The sequence below is a fragment of the Narcine bancroftii genome, chromosome 8 (assembly GCF_036971445.1).
Source record: "Narcine bancroftii isolate sNarBan1 chromosome 8, sNarBan1.hap1, whole genome shotgun sequence".
NCBI classification, from domain to species: Eukaryota; Metazoa; Chordata; class Chondrichthyes; order Torpediniformes; family Narcinidae; genus Narcine; species Narcine bancroftii.
This window is the reverse complement of record NC_091476.1, coordinates 31,250,430-31,277,508: the sequence shown is the minus strand read 5'-3', so window position 1 is coordinate 31,277,508 and position 27,079 is coordinate 31,250,430. Positions and strand designations below refer to the sequence as shown.

General features: G+C 39.6%; 1 protein-coding gene and 1 long non-coding RNA gene across 2 annotated transcripts in view; both read right to left on the bottom strand.

The window, feature by feature from the left end:
- Positions 1-27,079, bottom strand: part of pcdh11 (protocadherin 11) — a 692,247-nt gene that overhangs the window by 539,120 nt on the left and 126,048 nt on the right. The window lies entirely within an intron of this gene.
- Positions 18,781-27,079, bottom strand: part of LOC138740580 (uncharacterized) — a 75,825-nt gene continuing 67,526 nt past the window's right edge. The window contains exons 2-3 of the long non-coding RNA XR_011343041.1: positions 22,795-22,894; positions 18,781-18,871 (exon numbers count right to left, since the gene is read on the bottom strand). This is a non-coding gene — a long non-coding RNA (uncharacterized lncRNA). The remainder of the gene's footprint in view (positions 18,872-22,794; positions 22,895-27,079) is intronic.

Here is a 27,079-nt window from a genome sequence, read left to right as displayed (position 1 = left end):
ACATTTATTTTAATAAGAAAAAGTTTAACATTACATATGTTGAAAGAAGAGAAAGCATGCAGATGTTGTTGAAAATTTTCAATAAATATTTAGTTTGGCCCACAACTTAGTCCAAGTTTTTAATTTTGGCCCTCTGTGAATTTGAGTTTGACACCCCTGACCTACGTCATGCCCTATTCATTCTGCTACCATTGGGGAAAAGGTACAGGAGCCTATTATGAGCACTCAGTGGAACAAGGTCAGCTTCTTCCCTACTGCCATCAGATTCCTGAATAATCAATGAACCAAAGACACTGCCCTACATTTCCTGAACTATTATATTGCAATTTTTTTATAACCATATAACCGTTTACAGCACGGAAACAGGCCATGTCGGCCCTTCAAGTCCGTACCAGTTCACTTGAACAACTCCACTAGCTCCTCCGCAAACTCCTGAGGAAGTAGAGGCTTTCTTCCATGTCTCACATCACAGGTAATGATCAAAGAACACACAACGTCATAAGATGGTTATAATATGAATGTTTGCGCTACGACGCTGCCGCAAAACACCAAATTTCATGACTTGCTCATGACAATAAATCCTGATTCTGATTCTTTTAAGACCCAACAGATATTTATCCCCTGAGATTTGTGTTATTGCTGAACATGATAAAGGTCACAAAGTCCAGATATATTTTTGATTTTAGAGCAAATTATTTAGGTTAAACTTTGGATCTCTGATAAATGTAGGGATTCTTTTTTTAAATTAAGAGGTGAAACAGGAAGCATATTCCCCAGAAATTTGATCAGACTTTTTGATTTTGGAACTGGGAATTACTTTCTGACAGTATAATGGAATAAGGGGAGACGCCAACAGTTTTCTATTCACAGAGAAATCACATGGCATAAACATACCTTTTGGCCAATCATACAATAAAATATTCTTTACTTCAATTAGCTTATGCTGAAACTGAGTAAAGTTCGGAGTAAATTCATAAATAATAGAGTTCAACTGCAGTTCCCTTGAACATACAACGGCATGTGGATTCATGAGATTTCTGGATTGGAGCATTTCATCTGGAATCCTTGTCATGTGGATAGCAAAAGTGCAGCTATGTTAAGAATATTTATAATTGGTAAATACAAGAATCAGAAAGAATTTAACAGTCTTGTGAGAACTTCGCACTTGTGTCATGTACAGCTTTGACAGTGTCTAAAAACACAGACACATTGTGGGCATATACAGAGTTAAGGTTTCTCCATCTCATTCCAACCTGGTTCATTCCTCATTTCAAAAGGCAAAAATAAAATCAAGGAGCCACACAGTTTGAACATTTTTTCAATTAAAAATATAATAGTATATAGCAACACAATTCCACAAAATGTAACTGTAACAGCAATAATCTTTTTAAAACGGGCTTTGCTGCTGGACAGTGGCACAGAAAGCAATTTTTTTCTTAAACTGTTTAATGTACAAAGTCACAAAGCCTGAGAATTTGCACTGTTCATGGCAGAGCCCAACAACAAAAGCACAATAATCTAAGAAAAGTACAGCCAGGAATAGTTGCACAAAGTGAACGCTGCTTTGTCATCAGTATGCTGTGCAGTGCTCTTGCTTTTCTGATGTTAAGCACGGAAGGCCTACTTATTAATACTGATAATACTGTCTCCGTGTTGATACAGTTAAAAACACTTTTCAGTGACTGAAGTTGGCCACAATTCTATTGGCATGATCTGATGACTTTGATTCTGTCTCGCCCCACAGCCCAGGACAAATCAAAAAGGCCTAGAGGGTAACTTTTTAAGTGGGATTCATTCTTCATAAAGATGCAACTTGTGAACAACGGTTATTAGTATGGCTTTCGGAGCCATATTCTTTCTAAAATTGATTGCAATTTATGTTAGAGTGAAAATGTTTGGTGGCGTGGCAAGGTTAGCGCGACGCTTTTACAGCACTTGCAACTGGGATAGGGTTTGAATCCCGTACTGTCTATAAGGAGTTTGTGTGTTCTCCCTGTATTTGTGTGAGTTTGCTCCGGGTGCTCCGATTTCCTCCCACTGTTCAAAAACTTAACAGGTTGTAGGTCAATTGGGTGTCTTTGGGTGGCACAGGCTCATGGGCAATAGGGCCTGTTACTGTGTTGTCTGTCTAAATTGAATTTTTTTTTTAAACTTTAGAAATGTTGGGAAAATACATGAAAAAAATTCAAGGTTTCTGGCAAAATTAAAATGGTTTTGTGATAGGGAAATTATGCTGGATCATTTTTTTTTACAAATTTCTTTGAAGAAATTAACATGTACTGTATATACAAACTGGTGGATGGATGATACTTGAATATCCAGAGAGTTAAAATGGTCTGGCAGTAAATGTTGTCTGTGAGTTTTGGGACCTCACTTTCTCAAAGGCCAGGGGAAGCAGACCCTTTGAACATGTTTAAGGCAGAAATATTTTATTATCGGTAACATGCAATTCCTGCCCTCAAGTGCATGCTGCCCTGTGATAGTACAGATCTATCACCAATGTATATAGAGTATATAGTTACAGTATCTAGACTGTGCTTACAGCGATTGGCTGAGAGCTAAGCCACGCCTACTGTCTGGGCCTTAAAGGGTTGTGTCCCTAGCCAGGTCGGATCATTCCGGACTGGTCGGCCACCTGTGACGAGCTCCTGTCTTTTGCTAATAAAAGCCTTGGTTTGGATCAACAAGTCTTTGATTCTTTTGACGAGCTCTACACACTCAATTGACCTAGAACCCCCCCCCCCCCAGTCGATTTTGAAGTGTGGGAGAAAACCAGAGTGCTGGGAGGAAATCCACACAGGCATGGGGAAAATGTACAAACTCCTAACAGACTGTGCGGGATTTGCTCCCGCCGACTGGCGCTTTAACAGCATTGTGCTCTCCACTACACCAAGCATGCCACCCAGTTTGACACACGACAAGTAAAGGAGTGAAAGGTGACCACAGATAGGGTTCCAGAATTAAGGCTATAATCAGGTTAATCTTAAGAAAATGGTGATGCAATCTCAAGGAGCCAACTCGTGCTCAAAATTTAGATATTTAGATGCACATTTGTACATTAATCTAAGCTGAACACTTTGGCGAGCTAAAGAGTTGGCCTGTTTTTTTTCCCCCACAACATACCAAGTAATGAACTTCAAAGACCTTGACAAAACTCACTATGATGTATTGAGCCAAAGGCATTAGTAGAAAGGAAAAACAAAGAACTAAAGTTTTCAGGATATTCTTCAAGGAGAATGGATAGCAGCCCAGAATGCCAACTTGGTCAATATGCAGGAGTTGGTTTGAAGGGCATTTTCCGTGCTGTGTGACTCTCTAACAAGAGCAACATCGTGGGAATTCCTGAGGAGCCCGGCACACAACCAGTGGTGACATATACAGGGGAGAGGAATTTACAAGAGAATGGAGTAAGGGTAATGCAGAATTGAGTGGGAAAGAGATGTAGAACTGGGGAGATGACAGAAACTGAGAATAAATGAGCCACAAACAGATTTTCCATCTATTATCATGGAATATAAATCAGAATCAGAATTTATTGTCTTGAACAAGTCATGAAATTTGGTGTTTTGTGGCAGCACATAGAGCAAACATTCAAATTATAAACATATTACTATATATTTTTTAAAAATTAGTAGTGCCCAAAAAGTAAGACAGTGTCTTTCGTTCAGTGCTCCCGCAGTCAACTGCCCTCAAGCTTTGAATGGCACATTAAAGGAGCCACCAGTGGTTTTATTTAAAATCCCATGACCACAGGGCCTGAGCCCAAAATGGTGTCTATGACCAGCAGCAGCCACGAGGGGTTGCAGACTCCAGGGAAGAGACAGACGGGCGCATGGCACCAGAAAACAGAAAGGCCAACCCTCATCTGAGAAAAAGCAAAGAAGGTGACCCATGGGGCCCAAGGAGGGGCTCTGCAGCTGAAAGACCCACGCATTTGGCGGGCAGCTGGCGACTCCAGGCAAGGAACCCAAGGAGGCTGTGTGCTACTGGAAACTGCTGTTGGGGGGAACTCGAACGGCTGGAGACTGGCTCGAAACTGGCTGAAGGGGCACCAGGTATTGGAACCGAGACATGAGCGGGTGCCAAAGGGTTCCTGATTGTGTTGGAGGTTCGGAATCCGAGCTCGGACTGGACTCTGTGGCTGCAGGAATGCTGGAGGTGAATCTACAGACACTCGGTGTCCTGAGTGGGGAGGGATCTCTCTTTTGCTTCTCCTTCTCTGACTGTAAGAGGCGCTTCAGGCAATTCCTGCCTTACAAAAGCAATTTTGTGTAATATGACACTGTTTTAGTACAATGACAATAAACTGAATCTTGAATATACATTCAACATATTAATTTCTGCATTGTCATATACATTACATTGGACAGATTAAGTCAAATCAAGTATATTGTCATCATGTTGTACCAGTACAACCCGACGAAACAGCATTCTTCGTCTTTAGTGCAAAACATGCAGACACACAACCAGATGCATTGAAATTCTTCCTTACTCCAGCTAAACAGGCATGGAAGGTACACCAACAAGATCCAAGAGGATGGATAAAGCAGGCTAGGCTTATTCATTCTGGAATTCACCAAAAAAAATGAAAGGTGATCCCACTGAACCACTCAAAAAGCCAATGAAGTTTGTCCAGGTGAACTGAGGCACAGTGTTTTCCCAAGCTGAGAAGAAAATTCCTCACCCAAAGAGAATTGATTCTTTGAAATGGTCTGCCCAAGTGAGACAGAGGTGCAGCCATGAGTATATTCAAGAATATACTCAGGGGAATGGTGGATATTTGGTGATGAAGCAAATGGTGCTGAGTCAAAATATCAGAGATGATCTGACACTAGAGAGCAAAAGAACAAGTCTTGCTTCTCTGCCCCAAGTTCTTGTCTTCTTAGCTATGAAATGGGTGAAGAAGTTGGTTCTGATTCCTACATTGCCATTAGACCACAAACTAGTTACCACTTATGCTGTGAATGTGAAGAGTAATTTGAAACTATGTAACCTTCCAATGACAAATCCCATGAATTTTCTTTGCTGCCCCAGTTCTACCGTTTAATTCAACGTTTGGTGGGGGTGGGGTGCAAATTATATACGTTGCAACATGTAAAATGAAGACTACATGGAGAAAACTGATTTCTCTTTCAACTGCTTCCTCTCCATACCTGTATCCAGATTAAAACCTTGTTTATTGCTATTGACCTTACTTGCTAAAAACTAGATTTTCGGAGATAGAGAAAGCAAATTGTTTTGTGGCTTTCTTCCAACCTGATAAATATCTTGTGATAAGTGTCATTTGCAAGTTATAGATAACCTTTCCCTGGTGCATCCCAATATGGTGCATGTCATAAATTGCTTTTGTTTTTTTATACCTGTGCTCTTACCTGTAAAAATAACTGATTTTTTTTGGTTGCAAACATAATTCAATAATATTATTGTTCCTCCCCAGCAAAAATGTATGATGATCTGATCAGAATAAACCAAGTATAATCTTAACATCAAGCAATATAACATCAAAGGTTTTCAAATCCTATTATTATGCTGGGAATGTTAACAATAATCATCTGCAATGATGAGTCACACCATATCAAAGATTTGTGGTAGGCTACATTGTAATATGTGTGAGACATGGTTGAGGTGCACTCATTCTCTTCAATCTAAATCTTGGCTTTTTTTCTGTTCTCCTTTTCAAGCATAGTTCCAAATATCATCAAAATTTAAAACAAAAAAATGGAAACAAAATTTGATGTCTTGTCACTATTACAGCAACAAAGGTCATAAAGTTGTCCTATTGAAGCACATCATTTTTTCTGAAGTGTGAAAAGAATCAAATGCTGCACTGCCCTATCTCTATGTGAATGCAAGACAACAATGAGATGTCAACAGTTGTAATATCTCACTTACAAGATGAAATCCAGTGGAGCGTTAGATTAGCAGAGACAAAATAAATAAGGCTCACATTCCTTACAATGTGGTACAAGCCAAATCTCAGTTTTATTATCGACTTGCATATATATGCTGGGCTTGTATATTGCTGTGATAGGATTAATGAACACTCCTTCAGGAAAGGTGCTTTAAAGGTAATATGTTAGCATTGCATCTGTAATTGACCTTGCTCGATAAATATGTTTACAATAGCTCAATACCTTTCTACAACTGTGTCAAAATTTATGGTCAGAAGATCACAAATTTTAGATTCACCCCAGGCACTTTAGCAAATCAATTTACTGGATACTTCAATAGAGGCCTGAGAATGTATCACAGTGGGCAGTAACATTCTTTGAATATGGCTTCTGTCCTCTTCAGGAGACCTTCAGATTAATATTCACACTGCAGGGGAATCCTCAGGTTTTCTTGCAAAATGGAAAACAAGACAGTCTAAGACAGTTGTTGAAGCATTCCCATCAATCCAATCAGACATCTTATTTCACTGTAACCTCTTCTCTCTCATGTGGCCACCAACTCCACCAAAAATGAGCTAATTTACAGTTGCCAAGTAACCATGAGACGAGGGGGAAAATACAGAGCATCCCCACGCTCTCAGGAAGAACCATGCAAACTCCACATTGACAGCTGCGGAGGCCAGAATAAAACTGGGTTTATTGGAACTGTAAGGCAGCCGCATTACCTGCTGCACCATTATGCCAAACTTGTATGTTCTTAGTCAATAGACATATCCCCTAAATTGCTTTACCACCAATTTTATCAATAATAATAATCACTGTTGTTTGTGGGATGCTATTGCAAATAGTAGGGACTCCACTCAGCTATGCAGTATTTTGGGGCATCCAAAGAATGTGAGCAAAATTACATGTGTAAAGTAAAAACAGAAAAAAAAATTTGAGGAACTCAGTTGGCCATGCAGTGTCCATAGGAGGTAAAGATAAATAACCAATGTTTTGTGCCTGAGCCCTTCTTCAAGATAAGACCTTGAAGAAAAGCTCAGGCCCAAAATGTTGGTTATGTCATTACCTTCTATGTGGACACTGCATAGCCTGCTGAGTTCCTCCACCACTTTTATGTTTTTACTACAATCACCACATCTGCTGACTTTCATGTTTCACATAATTATACGTGATTCCTTTATATTAAAAAGATCTGTAGGAGTGAAGATGAAGCCCTCTCATCCTCACGGGTCAGTGTAAAACAGTGAATCATCATGAAACAGCAACAATTTTATTCACAGTGCGATCTTTGGTACATGCTTTACATGTAAGATTTGTGCTCATTAAAGGTGCTATCTGCAGGCCTTCCATGCAGTTATACTCAACATGGCTTTCAACTGAGTCCACTGCTAAAGGCGGTGCACTGGCCTTGGTTAGTTGATATGAGCAGTTCCATCTCTGGTGGAAACATCAATGCAAAATTTAAGGTTGTAGAGGAAAGACAAGATATCCAGGAAAAGGATCAGATGTTCCTGTTTCCCTGCAACCTCCCAAGGAAAACTGGGATGTTTCATCTCCAAAATGCTAAGAAACATGTTTGCATCAGGGACAAATGATTAATTTCTCTCCTTCTGGAGAAACTTTGGAATTGAAGTGTGGGAATGACCTCTAACCATGCAAAAGGCCCAGTATGCATGTGGGTTATACATGATACCTTACATTTTGCATGCATGAACAAATTGAACCCTCACTGGTCACGAAGCATTATTTTATCAGGTCTTTTAGAATGCACAAGATTTTCTACTCCTTTATTTATTTCTGAACGTCAAGATGCAGATCAATATCAGGAATTGCATGGCAGCAGCAGTCCAGATTAGAATAAGCTGGAGAGTAATTAGCATTGACAAAATGACAGAAGTTATATATCTCATCAAAAAGGTATCTCTGCAAATCTATTTCAAGATAGGCAGCTCCCATTGGCTAAATACATTCTCTAGTTCAATGTTCTGCATTAGTGTCCCAGGGGTGTATTGGGCAAGTTGATTTTGGACAATTGATTTCATCGTCAACCTGCAATGAGACATCAAGAGGGGAAAATAAGGAGATATCAAAGCATATATATTGTAGGATCAAGCGTGCTATAATGCTATAATGTCTCTCTCAGTGCTTGCCATTGATTCACATGAAGGATGAACTGTGGACCTGTGGTTAACACTGGTGATGGTTGTTTTTTTCTTTACTGACAGTAATAAGCAACAAGAATATTTTCTTCTTCTTCTGGCTATCTGTCCCACAGGACAACGATGGTTCCTTTCAGTCAGTTTGTGGGGTTTCATATGAAGACACCCTACTCCTCAGGATGGAACAGAATGTACATGAATGGATTTAGGTGAGTAGGGGTTGTACAGATCCAGACCCACCCTCTCAACATCCCCTCCTTGATCCAGCAGCATGGACAGCTGGGGGAAGTTCAGTTGCACTGAATGGCCAGACCAGGCTTTAATGCAAGGGATGCCCTTTCTGCACTTCACGGCCCTTGTTTGCTCGATGGCTGTTGACCCTACACGGGAGATTGTCCACTCTTTCATAGGTCTTGTTTTTCATCCTGCAGGGTGTCTAACTACCCACTGCACCAGGAAAGCCTGGCAGGGGAACCAGTATAGTCACTGATCACCTGACCATGCGACAAATAGTCCTGGGTTACATGGACGAGTAGCACTCCGACAAGTGACCCAGCACTTGCCAGAATATTAGAAACAAGAATATTTGAGACTAAGGCATATGCTAGACGTTTGGCATCTCAAAGAAATTCAAGCATTCAATTGGATTTTTAAAAAATTTATACAGCACAGTAACAGGCCCTTTTGGCCCATGACCCCATGCTGCCCAATTCCACACAATTGACCTACAACTGCTAGTTTGTTTTATTTTGAAGGGTGGGAAGAAGCCGAAGCCCCCAGCGAAAACCCACGCTGACACAGAAAGAAAATACAAACTCCTTACAGACAAAGTGGGATTCTAACCCCGGTCCTGAGCATTGGTGCTTTCACAAAATTGTGCTAACTACTTCGCTAACTGTACCACCCTCAGTTACTGGAAGCAGTGAGATCCTTGCTGATTTTTACCTCAGCACCACTTACTTGCAGTAACCCCATTTCTGATTCATTAATATGCAAAAATATATATAACTGCCCTTTAGACAAATTCAGTGACTGAAACAAGAGGGCTTTGGATGGAAAATTTCATAGGTTCACAACATCTGAGTGAGGGAATTTCTTCTCATCTCACTCCTACATGGCCAAACCCTTGTTGAAAGCCAGGGGAAATATCACCACTGCATTGCCCTCTCCACCATGGAAGATTCCTTCCTATTTTGTACATTTTAGAGAGAATACGCCCAGTCTGCTTTATCACTCTTCAAACGACTAAGGTCCCAGTCTCAATCAGGTACACTACCCCTATTGCAAGTTTATCCTGAGGTAAGGAGGTATGACAGATGTGTCATTTTCCAGGTGCAGTTTCGCCAGGGACCTTGCTGTTGTTCAATTGGTTTCTGATCATTCTGTCTTCATGTCAGTGAGGGTTAGTGGTGAGACTGCAGATGATAATTTGATATGGATTAGGGTCAAGGACATTCACTTAAAGTTCAGGGACACAATTGATAATAAATTCTTCTAAGTGTTCTTTCTGGCAGATGTTTTCTCTTTCTCTATTCTTGATAAATTTACCTCAGTTCTCGCCTTTCAGTGCCTTGATCTCTTGGGTTTTTGGGTCATAGGTGGCCTCGACACCAATGCTGTCTCAGCAAATCTTACCAAGTTCACTGCCAGAGTGAGTAAAGCAATTTCAGCATCCTCTCCCAGATCAACATCCCAGCACTGAGCCCTAAATTTTGCTCAGTTAATTCCAATGGGCTGGCTCCATCATTCAAATATCTGTCACCATACTCCTAGCCCCAGTTTCTTTGTCTGAAAGTAACAGCAAGAAACCTAAAAACCTTCTGTTTGTCTGACAGTTATTTTAAGTTCATTGGTCTTGCCCTACCAAGGATATTCTTCAATACTGAAAATAAACATTTTGTATCTTCCTTAGTTCTGAGAAATACAAACAACCTGAACTATCAACTGTTTTTTTCTTTCCCTGGATGCTACCTGCCCAGTTGAACATTTCCAGCACTTTTTAAATTAAAATATAATTGATCGATAAGACGACAAAGAAGTGAATTTAGGATACAACATAAATATATATTTTTAAAATTTTGCCTCCAGGCAGGATATTTGAATAAATTCATCTAGTCAAAGTGTAGAGAGTACAGTGGCCAGTACTGCTGTAAAACGCTGCAAAAATCCGAAATAAAACACTGCCAAAATTGCTGTCATCAAAATTCAAGACTTCCGTTTTTTTTGTGCGTAAATGCCTAGCATTCTCAAACTGTGTCAGGAGATACCAGACCCCCCATTAAATCAAGCCTATGGAGCCACAATTTCCTGTTCTTTACCTAAATGCTTCTGAAGTATATTGCTCTGTTTTTAATGACCATCATACCCACTTATGCATTTGGTTTCAATCTATGTAAAAATCACCTCTTGCTCTTGGTAATGAACAGGAACAATCCAGATTCATAACAGGCAAACAGCTTCACCAGCATGTGAGAATTCAAATTTAAGAGTTGCATGTAGAAAACTTGTTACCTCCATCCCTCTTTATTACTGAAAATAAATTAGCTGCACAGTTGCAATTCACTTCACAAATCTGTTGATCCAATTACTTCCTTCACAGATTACCAGAAACACTTAAGTATAAGCCTGGATGGAGAAACTCAGTCTTTCCCCCCCCCCCAATCCCTTGGAATATGAACCATCCAACGATAACTGCACATCCATTTGAAATTATATTTCTTCCGTTAAAAATTCTGCTACAATCAGAGCTATTGCAGTATTTGTGAAATAAAATGGAATGCAGTCATCCAATGGCCTTCACAACACCAGCCTTCGATGACAATCTAATGCATTGTACATAATTTTCAGCTATTTTTGCACTTCAGATTACAATTTTAATAAAGCAGGCATGTAAAAGGCCCACATGAATCATGAAGTTCAGTTGTCACGCTAATAAAACTGTGCACTTAATGTGGTATGTGGCAGGGAATTCCAGTTCCTTTCTGTTCCAACTGCTAATCCAGGACATTCAAAACAAGGTAATGGTCTAAAATCAGTTCTGCAATCCTGAATTGAGATTTCTCATCTTCAGAAGAAAAGACATAGTTTGTGCACTAGTTAGTGCCACAGCGCCAGCGAACAAGGGTTTGAAAACGCCGCTGTCTGGAAGGAGTCTTTATGTTTTCCCCTTGGCTGCATGGGCTTCTTCCTCCGGGTGCTCGGATTTCCTCCCCCTCTCCACCCTCCAGACATACGGGGTTATTAGGTTAATCAGTCACGTGGATGAATTCGGGCAGTGTGGGCTCACGGGCCGGAAGAGCCAATTACCATGGGGACAGTAGGATAAATCGGGACTGCTGAATTGGGTCGGTCCAGATTTTCTCGGACAGTGCTTTTAAGATTCCAATTTAAGGCGCAATAAAGAGATGAACAGGTAAATTTTGATAGTTTATTCATTAGGAAATACAGTATGCTTCATTTATCAAAAAGAGGAGTTATAAAAGAAAAATAAAGTCAACTCTTGACAAAAACGTAAGCATGAAATTTTTTCACTGCAACAAAATATAATGCTTGAAATTATGTTTAAAAATGAATATTCAGAAAGAAAATTAAAGCATGCAAATGAAAACAGAAATAATTTCAAACAAATTAATTATTTATTTTAGTTTATTAACAAAACATTTTCTTATAAAATACAAAGTTCAAAACCAAATAAATTTTTTTCATTAATTTCTGTTTCATCTACTGCACTGTTTGTGGTCACTTGTTGCCGCTGTGCATCTGTGGCACTTACACATGCAAACAAAAGCCGTGATATTTTTTTTTTAATTGAGAGTTTTTGAATAGTCCTGATTCTCAGGTGGTCCAGATTTCTAGCACCTGGGTGTTTAGATTTCTACTGGATCTCTTAATTAAAATACATTAAATATTAAATGAATACATTAATTTAGAAATTGGACCAGACATCATCAGCCTGCTCGTTTCAATTCTGAAGTCAGTTTTTAAAAAGTGAAATTGGCAATCCTTGCTTTAGGAAATGTTTCCCTCACTTTCTCATTTGGTAAAAGCTGACCTTTGGATATTTTGAAGCCAGGAGCTAGCTGGTTTGTTGATGGGCATCTGCCAAACCATTCCTGCAGTGACCTCCGTGAAGCGGCTCAGAGCTCTTGAAGAGACCTGCGTATGGGTGTTCCTAAGGGGTGTGGGTGCTCCGCTGGTATCCAGCAATTGTGAGAGGCTCCAAGACTCTGCAATTAGCAGCTGCCATCGAATCCATAAAATCAAGAAGCTAGTGAATTACATATATTGGCTCACAGATGCCTTAATCTTGACAGAAGCACGTAGACACTATATTTTTCATGATTAAAAAGGAGCAATTTAATAAATGCAATATCCTTGGGGAGGCTTGCTGTTAATTACACACTTTTCGTTATTTTTCACAATTTACTCCTAGTTTTATGGTGAGTTAATTATAGGAGTTGTTTGTAATCATGAAATGATTTCCATTGTTAATGATGAAAATAAAACATATTGATGCCATCATTCACAGGCATTATATACATTGGACCAATAAGCCTGCAGGAATGTGAATGAAGTCTGGAAGTCCTTCATCCAGTGGGTGGGATTCTGCCAGCAATGGCTCATGCCACAACAAGAGCATTTTGCAATTGATCGATAAGAAACAGTTGGAAATGCATCCAGTTTCTGGGGAGACTTTGGTTGGTGTAGTTGGACATTTTCATGACAGTGTCTGAACGGGGTTTTTTTTTTCTCTACCCCGTGGGCTATGAGATGCCAGTTTGCAGAACTTAATTCTTCTTGCTTGCAGCAAAAAGGTCAGCAAAGGAAAATTCAGTCAATTAGCTTTGAGTGATGGAATATGCTTAAAGCACGTCTGGGAACAAAGATTAGAGATGAAAAAGATTTTATGACAACAGTAAAATGGTGAAATGCATGGATATAATATATTGTGTGTTTGTGTCTAGATTAGGGTACATCTGAAATTTCATTTCTCCAAATTCACGCTTTTATTTTTGTCACATTGTCCATTGGACTTAGCAACTTAATTTTGAATTATATGCTTGCTAAAATGACCACACTCTGGATTATTGCTAATGAGTTCGTGCCAGTTTTTATATGCAATTCCCAACAAAACAAATGCTATAGCAGCTTTGAACTTTGTGAAGTTTTGCATTTTAAGTCAAGAATGTGCAGACTTGATTACAGGTAAATTTATCAATAACAAAAGGTACAGATAGAATAGAATGGAATGAAACTTTTAGAAATAAACAAACATTATTATCAGTTAATGGAAAGTACAGGTCAAAACAAGACAAAATGGAAATAATGGAAAGGAACAAGATGTAAAATGTGAAACTGCAGACGCCGTGATTGAAGTAAAAGCTCAGCAAGTCAGGGCAACATACATAGCAAAAATAAAGATTAAAAAAAACATTTTGGGCTTGAACCCTTCATCAATGTCTGACAAAATGTAGGCAGAAGAAAGTTACAGCCTTGAACTTCAGAACCAAAAATCAAGAACAGCATTTAGTCTCATTTGTTGTCCTGCCAGGTGACTACGTACTCGTTTTATCCAGCCTGTGGAACAACAATTCAAAAGCTGAGTTCATGAGGACTCAGTATCTTCTGTGTAGCTGATACAATAGAAAATACCACTTGTCATTTATTTTTATTACCTCTTTTCTTTTTCATTCTATTTATCTTTCTCCTTTTCAATCCATTTCTTTCTCTCTTCTTTCAATGGGATATATTCACCATTACCCCTCTACCCCCCCCCCCCCAGGTATTTCATGCTATCAGTTCCCATCTTCCTTTCCTTATCCCAGCTCAGAATTCCTCGCCTCCTCTCAGCAATACGTCTCCTCCTACACATCTCTCAACCAACCTAATGCCCAAAAATGCAGATGGATTCTTCTGTTACTGCCTTTCTTTTTTTTTAATTTCCTCTCCTTTCCTGCTCTATTGCAATCAGTGGATACAATAATTTTAATGTCCTGAAACTTCACTGTAAACATTACCTGACCAATTTAATTCTGCAAAGGCATCAGATACAAGTGGTTTTGATCCTTTACAAAAATAAATATGTTTGACATACAAAATAAACTCATGTGTATGTGAATGAAAAACAAACTTGATCCAGCTTATTCCTCTAGTTTGCCCCATCAATTTATTTCCACGGCTGCACTTCCATGTAGCTCAACCAGACCAGACCTCTTTCAGGTCTCACTCACAAAGCAGTTGTCTGTGAGCAGTGATCAGGCCTCAGATGGTGGATTCGGAGGCCTTCATATCAGACTGGTTTTTGACACAGTGCTCCTGCCAAATACTATTTTAAGTCTTTTTTTTTTAATATCTCATAATTAGCTACATTTTAAATAGTTGTGATGGGTTCAAATAATTTATAAAAATAAAAATGATTAAAAATATAAAAACAAGAAAAGCAAGAACAAGTTTGTGATCAAAATTAAAACCAAGTAAAATGGAGGTGAATAAAGAACTTATCTACAATACTTAAATATTAATCAGACATAAAACTCAAATTACCATAAAATTCCCCAGCTATGGGACCAGAGGTAATGCACATCCACCCCTTCAGCTGAACATATCTTAGCTTTATTACTGGACCCACTATCAAGTCGTGAAACTACACGGAGGATCAAATCTACCATAATTTGCATGCCAATGCATTTCTGATTTCCTCGTTGCAATATTTTGGACCCAGGAATAAGTTGACAAAAGCTATAGGAAGCATTACAATGGAGCACAATCTTCTTTGGCTTGGCTTCGCGGACGAAGATTTATGGAGGGGGTAAAAAGTCCACGTCAGCTGCAGGCTCGTTTGTGGCTGACAAGTCCGATGCGGGACAGGCAGACACGGTTGCAGCGGTTGCAGGGGAAAATTGGATGGTTGGGGTTGGGTTTTTCCTCCTTTGCCTTTTGTCAGTGAGGTGGGCTCTGCGGTCTTCTTCAAAGGAGGTTGCTGCCCGCCAAACTGTGAGGCGCCAAGATGCACGGTTTGAGGCGTTATCAGCCCACTGGCGGTGGTCAATGTGGCAGGCACCAAGAGATTTCTTTAGGCAGTCCTTGTACCTTTTCTTTGGTGCACCTCTGTCACGGTGGCCAGTGGAGAGCTCGCCATATACACACAATATGCAGGTAACAATAAGCATAATTATTGATGGGACAATTCCAGTTTGCAATCATGTGAGAAAAAAAAATCATTTTTTTTGACATTTCTAATAAATCTTGTACCTTCTCTGAGAAAATCCAATACATTGAGTTTCGATTATTTACTTTCACTAATTTTATACTCATGACTTTGCAATTATTCATCGTTTGGTAAATAATCTCCATACACTCAAAATGACCATGACCCAACTCATAAAATGACAATATCATGCATCATAAAAGTTAATAGATTCTAACTTCATTGAATGCTTCACTGCTAACTGTGCATTCATCGTGAACTAATTCATACATAAAGTTCAAGATCCATTGAACATTAGATGATGTCCGTGAAGACTGCCTTAAGTTTTCATGAGCCTTTTTTCCACCCATATGCTGACCAATATTTATCCCAAAACCATCATTCAAGAAGCACAATTCATTCATTATCTCTGTGCTGTTTGAAAGTTCCTGCTGTGTGTGAATGTCTGCCACATTTTTTGCATCACATTTGTGGCCTACAATTTCATTGTCAATAATCACACTGGGACAGGAAAGATACTATCTTTCTCTATGCTCTGGATTCAGGACAGCGTTAACATGGTTCCTGTAGCTGCAGAGTGCTGAATTACACCACTCAACCTCATTTCATGAATAAGAAGCCATCGAGGAGAGTTTTGTCCCAAGTCATTGGGACCAGGTTGAGAGTTCAATCGATTGGGGAACTACCCTCTTGATTGTTCAACAATTGACATCCTTTTTATCATACTGATGTTATCAAGTCATTTACTTCAACTGCAGCAATTTGTAAAACATAAAAGTTTTGACGTAGCAATCATCTTGACACAATTACGGCACCAGTGACCAGGTTTGAATCTGTCTGCACCTTTTCCCCGAGTCTGCCTGGGATTCCTCCAGGCACTTGGGTTTCCTCCCACCCTTCAAAATGTACCAGGAATGTAGGTTAATTGGTGTATTTGGGGGCACAGGCTCATGAGCTGAAAGGGGAATGTTACTGTGATGTACGTTTAAACTGTCTTTAAAAGTACAGTTGAATTGGTTAGATTATGCTTCAAAGTGTAAAGGTCACTTGCAGAAAGTCTGTAAAACAGCTGGAGAATTTGAAAATGGCTCAAAGTAAAATGAAAGTAATTTAAAAAAAGCTAGGATGAGAACTTTTCAACCTTGAATGTTTATCGGACGGTTATCTAGACCAATATGTCGAGGAACCAACTTGGGAGCAGGCCATTTTAGACTGGGTATTATGCAATGAAAAGGGACTAATCAGCAGTCTTGTTGTATGAGGACCTTTGGGTAGGAGCGATCACAATATGATTGAATTCTCACTCGACATGGAGAGTGAAGAAATTAAAACCGAGACTAAGGTCCCGAATTTAAATAAAGGGAATTATGATGGTATGAGACGGGAGTTGAGTAAGATTGATTGGGTCGTGTTTATGGGGGGGTTGACGGTGGATAGACAATGGAAAGCATTCACAGATCTAATGGAAGAATTGCAGAAATCGTTTATACCGGATTTGGCATAAAAATAAACCAAAAAAGGTGACTCAACCGTGGATAACAAGGGAAATTAGAGACAGCATTAGGTCCAAAGAGAGAGCATATCAATTGGCCAAAAAAAGTATCAAATCCGAAGACTGGGAACAGTTCAAGATGCAAAGGGATTAATCAAGAGGGCAAAAATAAATTACGAAAGTAAGCTTGCGGCAAACATTAAAACCAACTGCAAAAGCTTTTATAGATATGTCAAGAGGAAAAGATTGGTGAAATCCAGAGTAGGTCCCTTGCAGTCAGAATCAGGGGAATGTATAATGGGGAGTGAGGAAATGACAGACCAATTAAATTCTTACTTCAGTTCTGTTTTCACAAGAGAGGATACAAATAATCTGCCAAGGATGTTGGGAAACAGAGACTAATGCAAGGGAGGAGCTGAAAGAAATCAGTATCTCTAAGGACATGGTCTTGGGGAAATTGAAGGCCGATAAATCCCAAGGGCCTGATAATCTACATCCTAGGATACTTGAAGTGGACATTCAGATAGCAGATGCTTTAAGAATTATTTTCCAAAACTTGTTAGACTCAGGATCAGTACCCATGGATTGGAGGGTAGCTAATGTTACCCCACTATTTAAAAAGGGGGGTAGAGAAAAAGTGGGGAATTATAGGCCGGTGAGCCTTACATCAGTAGTGGGCAAAATGATGGAATCCATTATTAAGGATGTAATAGCGGAGCATATGACTAGCAGAGAAGGGATGGAGAAAGTCAACATGGATTTTCAAAAGGTAAATCGTGCTTGACAAATCTATTAGAATTCTTTGAGATGGTGACAGGTAAAATAGATGGGGGAGAGCCAGTGGATGTGGTGTACCTGAACTTCCAAAAGGCCTTCGATAAGGACCCACATAAATGACTGGCATGCAAAATCAAGGCTCATGGGATTGGGGGCAAGGTATTGATGTGGATTGAGAACTGGCTGGCAGATAGAAGGCAGAGAGTTGGGATAAATGGCTCATTTTCTGAGTGGCAGGCGGTGACCAGTGGGGTGCCACAGGGATCTGTACTGGGACCCCAGCTGTTCACAATTTACATTAATGATCTAGATGAGGGGATTGGATGTAATATCTCCAAATTTGCAGACAACACTAAGCTAGGAGGGTTTGTGTGCACTGAAGAGGGAGTCAGGAAGCTCCAGTGTGATTTGGATAAATTGGGGGACAAGGCAGATACATGGCAAATGCATTACAATGTCGATAAATGTGAGGTTATCCACTTTGGTAATACAAACTGGAGGGCAGATTACTATTTGAATGGCAATGGATTGGGAGATGGGGAAGTGCAGAGAGACCTAGGGGTTCTTGTACACCAGTCTCTGAAGGCGAGCATGCAGGTACAGCAGGTGGTTAAAGAGACAAATGGTATGTTGGCCTTCATATCAAGAGGGTTTGAGTATAGGAATAAGGATACCTTACTGCAGCTGTACAGAGCCTTGGTGAGACCACACCTGGAGTATTGTGTGCAGTTTTGGTCGCCTTATCTGAGGAAGGATGTTCTTGCATTGGAGGGAGTGCAGAGGCGATTCACCAGGCTGATACCTGGAATGGCAGGAATAACTTATGAGGAAAGATTGCGCAAATTGGGATTGTACTCACTGGAGTTTAGAAGATTGAGAGGGGATCTCATAGACATATAAAATTCTGGCAGTACTGGACAGAATGGATACGGAAGGGATGTTTCCAATGGTGGGGGAGTCCAGAATCCGGGGCTATGGTTCAAGGATAATAGGCAAACCACTTAGTACCGAGATGAGGAGGAATTTCTTTACCCAGAGGGTGGTGAATCTGTGGAATTCATTACCTCAGAGGGCAGTAGAGGCAGGTTCATTGAATATATTTAAGAGGGAATTGGATATTTCTCTTCAGTATAAGGGAATTAGGGGTTACGGAGAGAAGGCCGGGACGGGGTACTGAACTTTAAAATCAGCCATGATCTCATTGAATGGCGGAGCAGGCTCGAAGGGCCAAATGACCTACTCCTGCTCCCATCTTCTATATTTCTATGTTACTCTATCTTTATTATCCATTGAAATCCTTCTTTTTTTCAGGTTCAGTTGTTTCTGCTTCAAGATTCTTCCTCTGAAAATTAATACAAAACTCCATCATTCAGTGATCACCAATTCTTTAGGTATCATTTATTTTGAACTCATTTAACAAACCTGCCTCATTTCCCATGACCAGATCCAATTTCCCGATTGGGTTCATAATGAATGGCACTAGGAAATTGTCCCAAATCTACACAATAAATGTGCTCTCATTGCTAACTATTCCAACTTGAATAAAGTTTAAAGTCTGTCATAAATAATTTCTTGTTCTTCTTAGCTTCCCTGAGAATTTCTGGATTTACACTTCTGAGATTACAGCTATTGTTTGCAATCTCTGCACCATTCCTACCACAATCTTCTTTTGCCTTCTTTATCTAGCCTTCAACCAAATGGAATCAATCTCTTTAGCCCAGATCCACTCTCACATCACTACAGATTTCACCACTCGTTGAGGGTGTTAGCAACCACCTTTTAATTTCACCTCTTCTTAAGATGTCAAAAATCCCTGTATATCATCATTTATACTCAAAACATTGTAGATGTTGCAATCTTGAGCAAACAATAAGAGGCCAAAGGATCTGAATGAGCAACCAATGGATGGTAAATGTCATGGTTCAGGACCCTTTATTGAGAGCAAGGGGAAAGGGGAGATAGTAAATTAAAAAGGAGGGGGAAAGAGCTAGGGAAGGGTCAATGGGTAATAAGACAGTGGAGAGATTACAGCAGGAGAGGTGGAGTGAGGATACAGGCAAGGAACTGGGCTGGGAAAGATGGATGAAGTGAGAGCATGGATGGGCTGGGAGAATGGGAATAGGTAAAAGACAAATGAAAACACTGGAGGTGGATTGGGGTGGGGAGGGGGTTACCTGAAACTGGAAGATTCAATGTTCATATTTAAACAAAGAAATTCAACTCAGCAGGTCAGTGAGCATCTATAACTAGAAATGGTCAATCAATGTTTTGGATGTGAACCCTTTATCAAGACTCTTGTTGATTCAAGAGCTTGTCCAGATGCTTCTTAAATGTTTTGAGAGTACCTACCTCCATCCACCACCTCCTCAAACAGTGTGTTACAGACTCTTATCACTCTCATGGAGCCATGCAGGGCAGAAACAGACACGTCGACCAAAATCGACGACAATCTGCCAAGACCTCTCCAAGCACAATCTTCCTCATTTTCCTCACCACCATAAATTTTCAATTGTTAACATGCTGTGTTAACATCTGTTTAAATGTACTTTTCCCTGAGGAAGAATACTTGTGCAACTAATTGCAGGTTCTTTTGCTTCTCATAACACAGTAGCAAGTTCATGCTGCAAGTGGCAGCAATCTGTAGAAATTGAACTTCATTGACAGTCCATGTTCAGTGAACAGGTCTCAGAAGGAGACTTTTCTGAAGTAGAACTAGACTCAGTATCGTTAATTAGAAAAGGGAAAAATGTGTGAGTGTCCTCTTTCGTTGGTGTGAACCTATGGAAATCATACAAGGGAGGTTTTGGACCTTGATCCCAAGAGTCAAAAATAGTCTGTTGATTGATTCTATTAAATCTAAAAGATGAAAAAGGCCGCTTAGGCAGGTGACATCATTCATGTTACTAAACAAGGACTCAACACTTTCAGCAGGGGAGGTGATGAACATACGTAATGACAGTGATTTTTTTATAAAATAGTGATTTAAAATCCATCCCAGTAGTAATTTATGTAGAGTCAATTCACACACTTCACACTGTGAAATGTGGCTTCATGAACATTGTTTTATTTACTGCTGGTCTGACACCTTAATTTGATGATGTACGAACAACAATTTAATTGCAACATGGTTAATGTAAGTAATGCTGCAGTAAAGGCAAGAAGCAAAAGGAAAAGTTCTCTTAGAATTATACTTGAAAGTGTCCAATTAAAATGTGTAGTTAAATAACTAGGTTCAAATAATTAAGAAGTCTAATCCTGCAGTTTTTTAAAAAATGCAGCACCATGAATTCCTAAATTTAATACTGTATTCAATCTACATGCATTCTAGTTCATAATATTTTCAAAATAAAACAAATGTTTTCATATTTGTTCACTTATTTTAATTGGTCTTCCAGTTCACTTGCATATTGAAAATCCCTCAATTTCCAGAGTTTCCATTTCAATAAAGATTTTCTTTTTACTGAGGGGAAACTCACAGATATAAAGGTCACTGAGTATTTGATATGAAAATAATGCAGTGTGCCAGGAAGAGTTAGAGATTTTAGTATTAATGGTGAAAAGATTAGAATTAAAGGCATTGTATCATGTGTGTAAGGCATCCTTTGCAAGACTGTTGAATTTACAGCCAATATGGAGACAAATGGTTTGAATGTAAATTAGTCCTACAGAAATATGATTGCCTGATGACCAAGCAAGATAATTAAATTTTCCATTAAATTTAGCAAAGGACAAAGAGCAAAAAGGAACTGGGGAATTGTACAAGGAAGACAGGAATTTGGATTGTGAGATAATGAGCAATTTTATGAACTACATCAAGATTTTTAAAAGATAGATGTTAAGATACAAAAGGATCAGATGGGAAACATTTCACTGACCATTTCTACCCATGGATGCTGCCTGGCCCATCGAGTCCCTCCACCTTCTCATTGTTTGTTCAAGATTCCAGCATCTAGTCCAAATGTGACACCTGTCTAAGTAATTTTCTACAACAAGTCAAAGGAGCTGTTTTTCCATTAAATCCTGATCTGTTTTTATTGGGAAATATTAAAGGTGTAACTCCTAAATTGAAATTTGTTAAATTAGCATTGCATTTGCGTGAAAGTGTATTGCAGTCGCTTGGATATTGAATATATCTTTAACATTGCCAAGGTGGCATACTGAAATTCAAAGTTGCATCGCATTGAAAAAAATTTACTTATAATCTAAGAAATAAATATCCTACGTTTTTTTAAAATTTGGCACCCCTATACTCAAGAATAGGGATTAAATTTATAGTGATATCCTTTTTACCCCTCTGGTCCTGCAGAATCTTCCTCTATATGTTTGTGTTATAACTGATGAGTTGTACCGCACGGCATCTCTCTCTGCAATCCAAGATTCTGTTACTTTTCCTTTATCTTTTCATACATATTTTTATTTTTCAGTCTGTATTTGTTTCCTTTTCTCTTTTTTTGGGGTGGGAGGGAGGGGTTTTGGGATGGGTTGAAAACCATCATGCATGTAATCAATTTGCTCTTTTTTTGGATATCTGAAGTTACAATAATAGTAGTTTCTGCGTGTATGGAGTATTAAATAGAATATTTTAAGAAGTTCCAGCATCTGTTTTGTTTCTCAACGATAATATCCTTGATTGATAATCAAACTGAAGCATTTGAAATGACTTTCATCTATCAAATATTAAAGCTTTTGTTGCAGGTACTATAATGTAACATTGAGGAGTTCCAAATTTAAGATGGATAAAGACATCTTTTTCAAATTTGAGAGATAAACAGGATTTTCATTTACATTAAAAGAAGTTTATGAATTATTACCCAAAGTTCTTTGAGTGTCTTCAATGATTAAAAATTTATTGAGAACAGCCAATTTTCTCAGAGGTACTTATGATGCATAACTTTTCCTCAGTTTATACTAGGAAAATGGAGTATATTTAGTCTGTTGATTTCCTTTGATTTCTCAAGCCTCACACCAAGTGTTCTACATTTGAAGAAATATGTTTGAAGAATCTGATTTGGATTAAAGCTGAAATAATAGTGTAAGGAAACAACCTCTCATTTACTGATTGAAAAAGGATTTTGGTTTCTCTGAATAATTCTGCAAGTTATCACGTTCAGTACGCAATGACCTTTCCTAATCTCTCAATGCAGCATAACCAGCAGAAAGGATCTTCTTTGAGGATCAAAGCATTGAAAAACAACAGTTCGCTCCCAACACGGCACTTGATATATCAGCAATACGCATTTTGGAGCACACATTCATGGCACTCACCTTCACATTTGTGTCTGCTCAAAAGAGAAGTCCATGGCATCCATAAACCAGTTGCCATTGCATAAGCAACCTTGACTGCATACAGATGTCTCTGGTTATTCTGTGTATCAGTAATAAAATCAGGATCATAGGAGAAGGATGCATGGTTATCTCCAATGAAGGATATAAAAAAAATGAAGTGGGTAGTGTCGCAATATGAGTGGGAAATGCATTGGAGCAACACCAAGCTAGTCACAGCAGTGACAGAAATAGGTTCTTGCTCTCATGGGACAGCAGCCACTGCAGCTAAGTAATGAAAATACTTCACATTCATCTCAAACATCAAAGCCAAAGTAGAGAAACATCAATGTCGGTGCTGTTGTTACATATTTAAGATTCCTTTATTGCCATGTAATATTACAGAACATGTAATATTACACACAATTGCCTTCTGCCTGCCTGAAGGAAAACAAAGAGTTGCCATTAGTGTTGCCTGGGGCCATTTGCTGTACAAAAGAGAAGCAGAGTCCCTTCATAGTTACTGAGTGTCCATAGCTCCTGGAGCCACACAGATTCCCGATTGATCCTTCAGCAAACCGGGTTCCAGATCCAAACCTCCAACATGATCAGGAAGCCTTCAGTGCCCAAAACCCTTTGGGAGCATATCTTGCTCTCACAGCTCCTGCACGGTTACATCACTTACCTATGCTTTTAAAGATCTCCTGCTGCTAAGAGATTTCTAGTTGCTTGCCCTTGGCTCATATTTATTTCTCAAACATGGTCCAGGGCTTAGTTCACCTCTAGGAGTCTGGATCCAGCCTATAAAGTAAGGTGGGGCCTTGGGCAGCACAGGCAAGCTCCCTGTAGAAATTGTCATCATTACATGAAACTCATAAAACATGACAAATGATGTGGAAAATGAAGGTTGTTAAAAATCTGTTTGAAGTTTGATTACGAATGAAAGGTCCTTCAGTACAGAGCTGCAGGCTGTTCTACAATCTTGTGAGAGGATAGCTCATTTCTGGAGTTACTTGCTAGCACATCAATGTGCATCTCCACAGAATTTTGGTGCATTCAAACTTAGCTCTCGTGCACTGCCGCTTGCACCGTACCAGGGGAAATGGTTAAGTGGCCTCAACTTGACACATGGTACTGCCCAACATCTGAGTCAGTGTGGCACAGCACAGAATATGCAAGATGATAATGCCACTGATTAATTGTTATGCCCCCATCAACACTACGCAAGTATATGTGATAAATTGGCTATTTATAATTTACCTTTTCATCAATTTATTCAGCTGAAATCTAAGCCACCACATCTCAGTGAAACATGCAAACCAAGAACTTGATACAAGTGATAAACAACCTTTAGAATGTTTTTTTCATTAAATTGTATATAGTGACAGTAGTGGAAAAGCGAGTGAGTCACGTGGCAGATGCACAGGTGGGTGAAGGTTTTGTGAAATTAATTTATTTTCATTGAAGAATCTGTACCTTGATTTGTTTCTTGCCTTTATCCAAACAGAAAGGAAAGCACTGAGTACAATATCACACAAACAAATAGGATGATGTCCTTAAACACCTGAACAGGGTGAAACATGAAACTCTGCAGACGCTGCGATTGTAGGTAAAAATTCACAGAGATGCTGGAGGAACTCAGCTGGTCGTGCAGCATCCATAGGAGATAAAGATACATTAATGATGTTTCAGACCTCAGTCCTTCTTCAAGCCATCAGAAATAAAGTCTGAAGACTGGCAGGGAAGGAGTCCAGACCGACAAAAGGTCTTAAATGGATATGATAAGAGGAGACGTGAGAATTGATTTGGGCTCTGTAAAAGGAGACAGGGAGAGAAAAGCATAGAGATGGATAGTTGGGAGGGAGTGGCTGACATAAATCGCAGAAGTCGATGTTAATGCCATCTGTTCCGGAAGTGCTCGGACAGAATTTTGTCCGATTGTCCAATTTGCGGATGGTCTCAGTTTGGCAGAGACTAAGACCAAGAACAGAAATGATACCATAGGAATGGGGCCGGGAGTTGAAATGGGTGGCCACTGGGAGATGTCCACTATTGCAATGGACAGAATCATAGTGCTCAACAAAGCAATCTCGCAGCTTATATCCACTCTCTCCAATGTAGAGGAGACCACAATGGGAACACTGGATGCAGTAGATGACCCCTGCAGATTCACAAGTGAAGTGTTTCTTCAGCTGGAAGAACTGTTTGGGGCCCTGATTGGAGGTCACAGAGGAAATGTACACACAGTGATAATGGGGGTAGGTGCCAAGGGGGTGATTGGTGGGAAGGAAGGAATGGGCAAGGGAATCACAGAAGGAGCGGCCCGTGCAGAATGATGAGAGGCGAGAGAAGAGAAGATATGTCTGGTGCTGGGATCAAGTTTTACGTGGTGGAAATAGCGGACATGATGTGTTGAATACAGACAGGTGGGGGCAAGGGAATCTTGTTGTTTGTGGGGGTAGAAGGAGCCAGGGCAGGTGTGAAGGTAATGGAGGATACGTGAGTAAGGGCTGAATAGGGAGAGGGAAAGATTTTTTTTGAAGGAGACGTCTTGAATGATCTGGCATGGAAGGCCTCGTCCTGGGAGCAGATGCAATGAAGACAGAGCAAGTGAGAGAAAGGAGTAGAATCCTTACAAGGAACAGGGTGTGAATTGATGTAACTGAGGTAGTTATATAGAAGCTGGTGGGATTGTAATAGATCCTGTAGAGAGTTTGGCAAATTTGTGGATGACTCCACAACTGTCAGTAGAATCAGACAGCAATGAGAAAGGGTATGGGAAGGAGTAGATTGGCTAGTTGAGTGGTGTCACAACAATAACCTTGCACTCAACATTACCAAAACTAAGGAGTTAACTGTGAACCTCAGGAGAAAATAGGGAGAGATAGAGGAGAGAGAGAAAGAGAAAAAAAAGAGACAGAGCTGGGGTAAAGGTGACAGGGGAGGGCAACCAACACTTTTTGGTGGTCTGGACTCCTCCTCCTGCAGGTCTTCAGTCTTTATTCTGATGCCTTCCTTTTCTTTGCTTTTTCCTTAAAGAAAAGCTCAGGCCCAAACATCTTTACCTCTAATGGATGCTGCAAGATCAGCTGAGATCCTGTAGCAATTCTGTGGTTTTTTTTAACAATTGTCAGGATTTTCAACAAAACAAAAATAAAAGTGAGAAGTAAAAAAAAAATTATGCAGAAGTTGTATTCATTGTGTAGCTCTTTGAAACAAGAATGGGATCTTCTAATGCAGTATAATCTATACTTGCATCTAAATCAAACGGGAGAAGCATCAGTCTGATTTGCAGTGAGGCCAAGATCAAGTCTGTCATTATTACCTAGATTTGCCAATTTCCTCCTGTCCAGAAACCAGTGTTTTATTTCCTAAGGGACATTTCCATCAGCTCAGACAGATTTCATACGTCTTCTGCAATATTCTGCAGGATATTGTTCAGTTGAGAGCAATAGAAGAAGCAAAGATAAAACTGCAAAAATAATGATATAAGCATTTTGTCTTTTATTTGCATTTCATGTAGATTTGATTTTATCCCAGCCTGACTTATTCAAAGTTCTAAAACTTACACTTTTCAATCCTTCTGGCTCCCATTGGTCATATTTATTAGTAGTTCACAACTGTCAAGAATTTTAGAGGCTAATGGATAGCACAGAAATACAGGGGGCTGGGATTATGAGAAGGTGTGAATTACCTGCTACACAGTCCATTTAAAGCAGGGGTGTCAAACTCAAATTCACGGAGGGCCAAAATTAAAAACTTGACTAAGTTGAGGGCCGAACTAAATATTTATTGAAAATTTTCAACAACATCTGCATGTTTTCTCTTCTTTCAACATATGTAATGTTAAACTTTTTCTTATTAAAATAAATGTTTAATAATAGTTTTGGATAAACTCTTTCATTGTCATTGTCATTGGCCCATTTCCTTTGGAGTTCTGAAACCGTGCACATGACGAGTCAATGAGGGATGATTAAAGCAGTGGTCTTCAAACTTTTTCTTTCCACCCACAGACCTTAAGCAATTCCTTACTAATCACAGAGCACCAATGGCACAGGGACGTGAGTGGAAAGAAAAAGGTTGAGAACTGTTGTATTGTGGTAACTCCACATCTGATTAGGTTAATTGTTAGGCAAGTGGTCAGAGAAGGACCCCCCCCCCCACCCCAAGAAAGGCTTAAATCACAGGAACAAAATAAGCTTCGGTCTCACTGCTCCCAATCTTACACATAGTCCTGATGTGGAATGTGGGGTCGCAGCTCCACGTTCACCCGAGTTCAGGTGCTGTC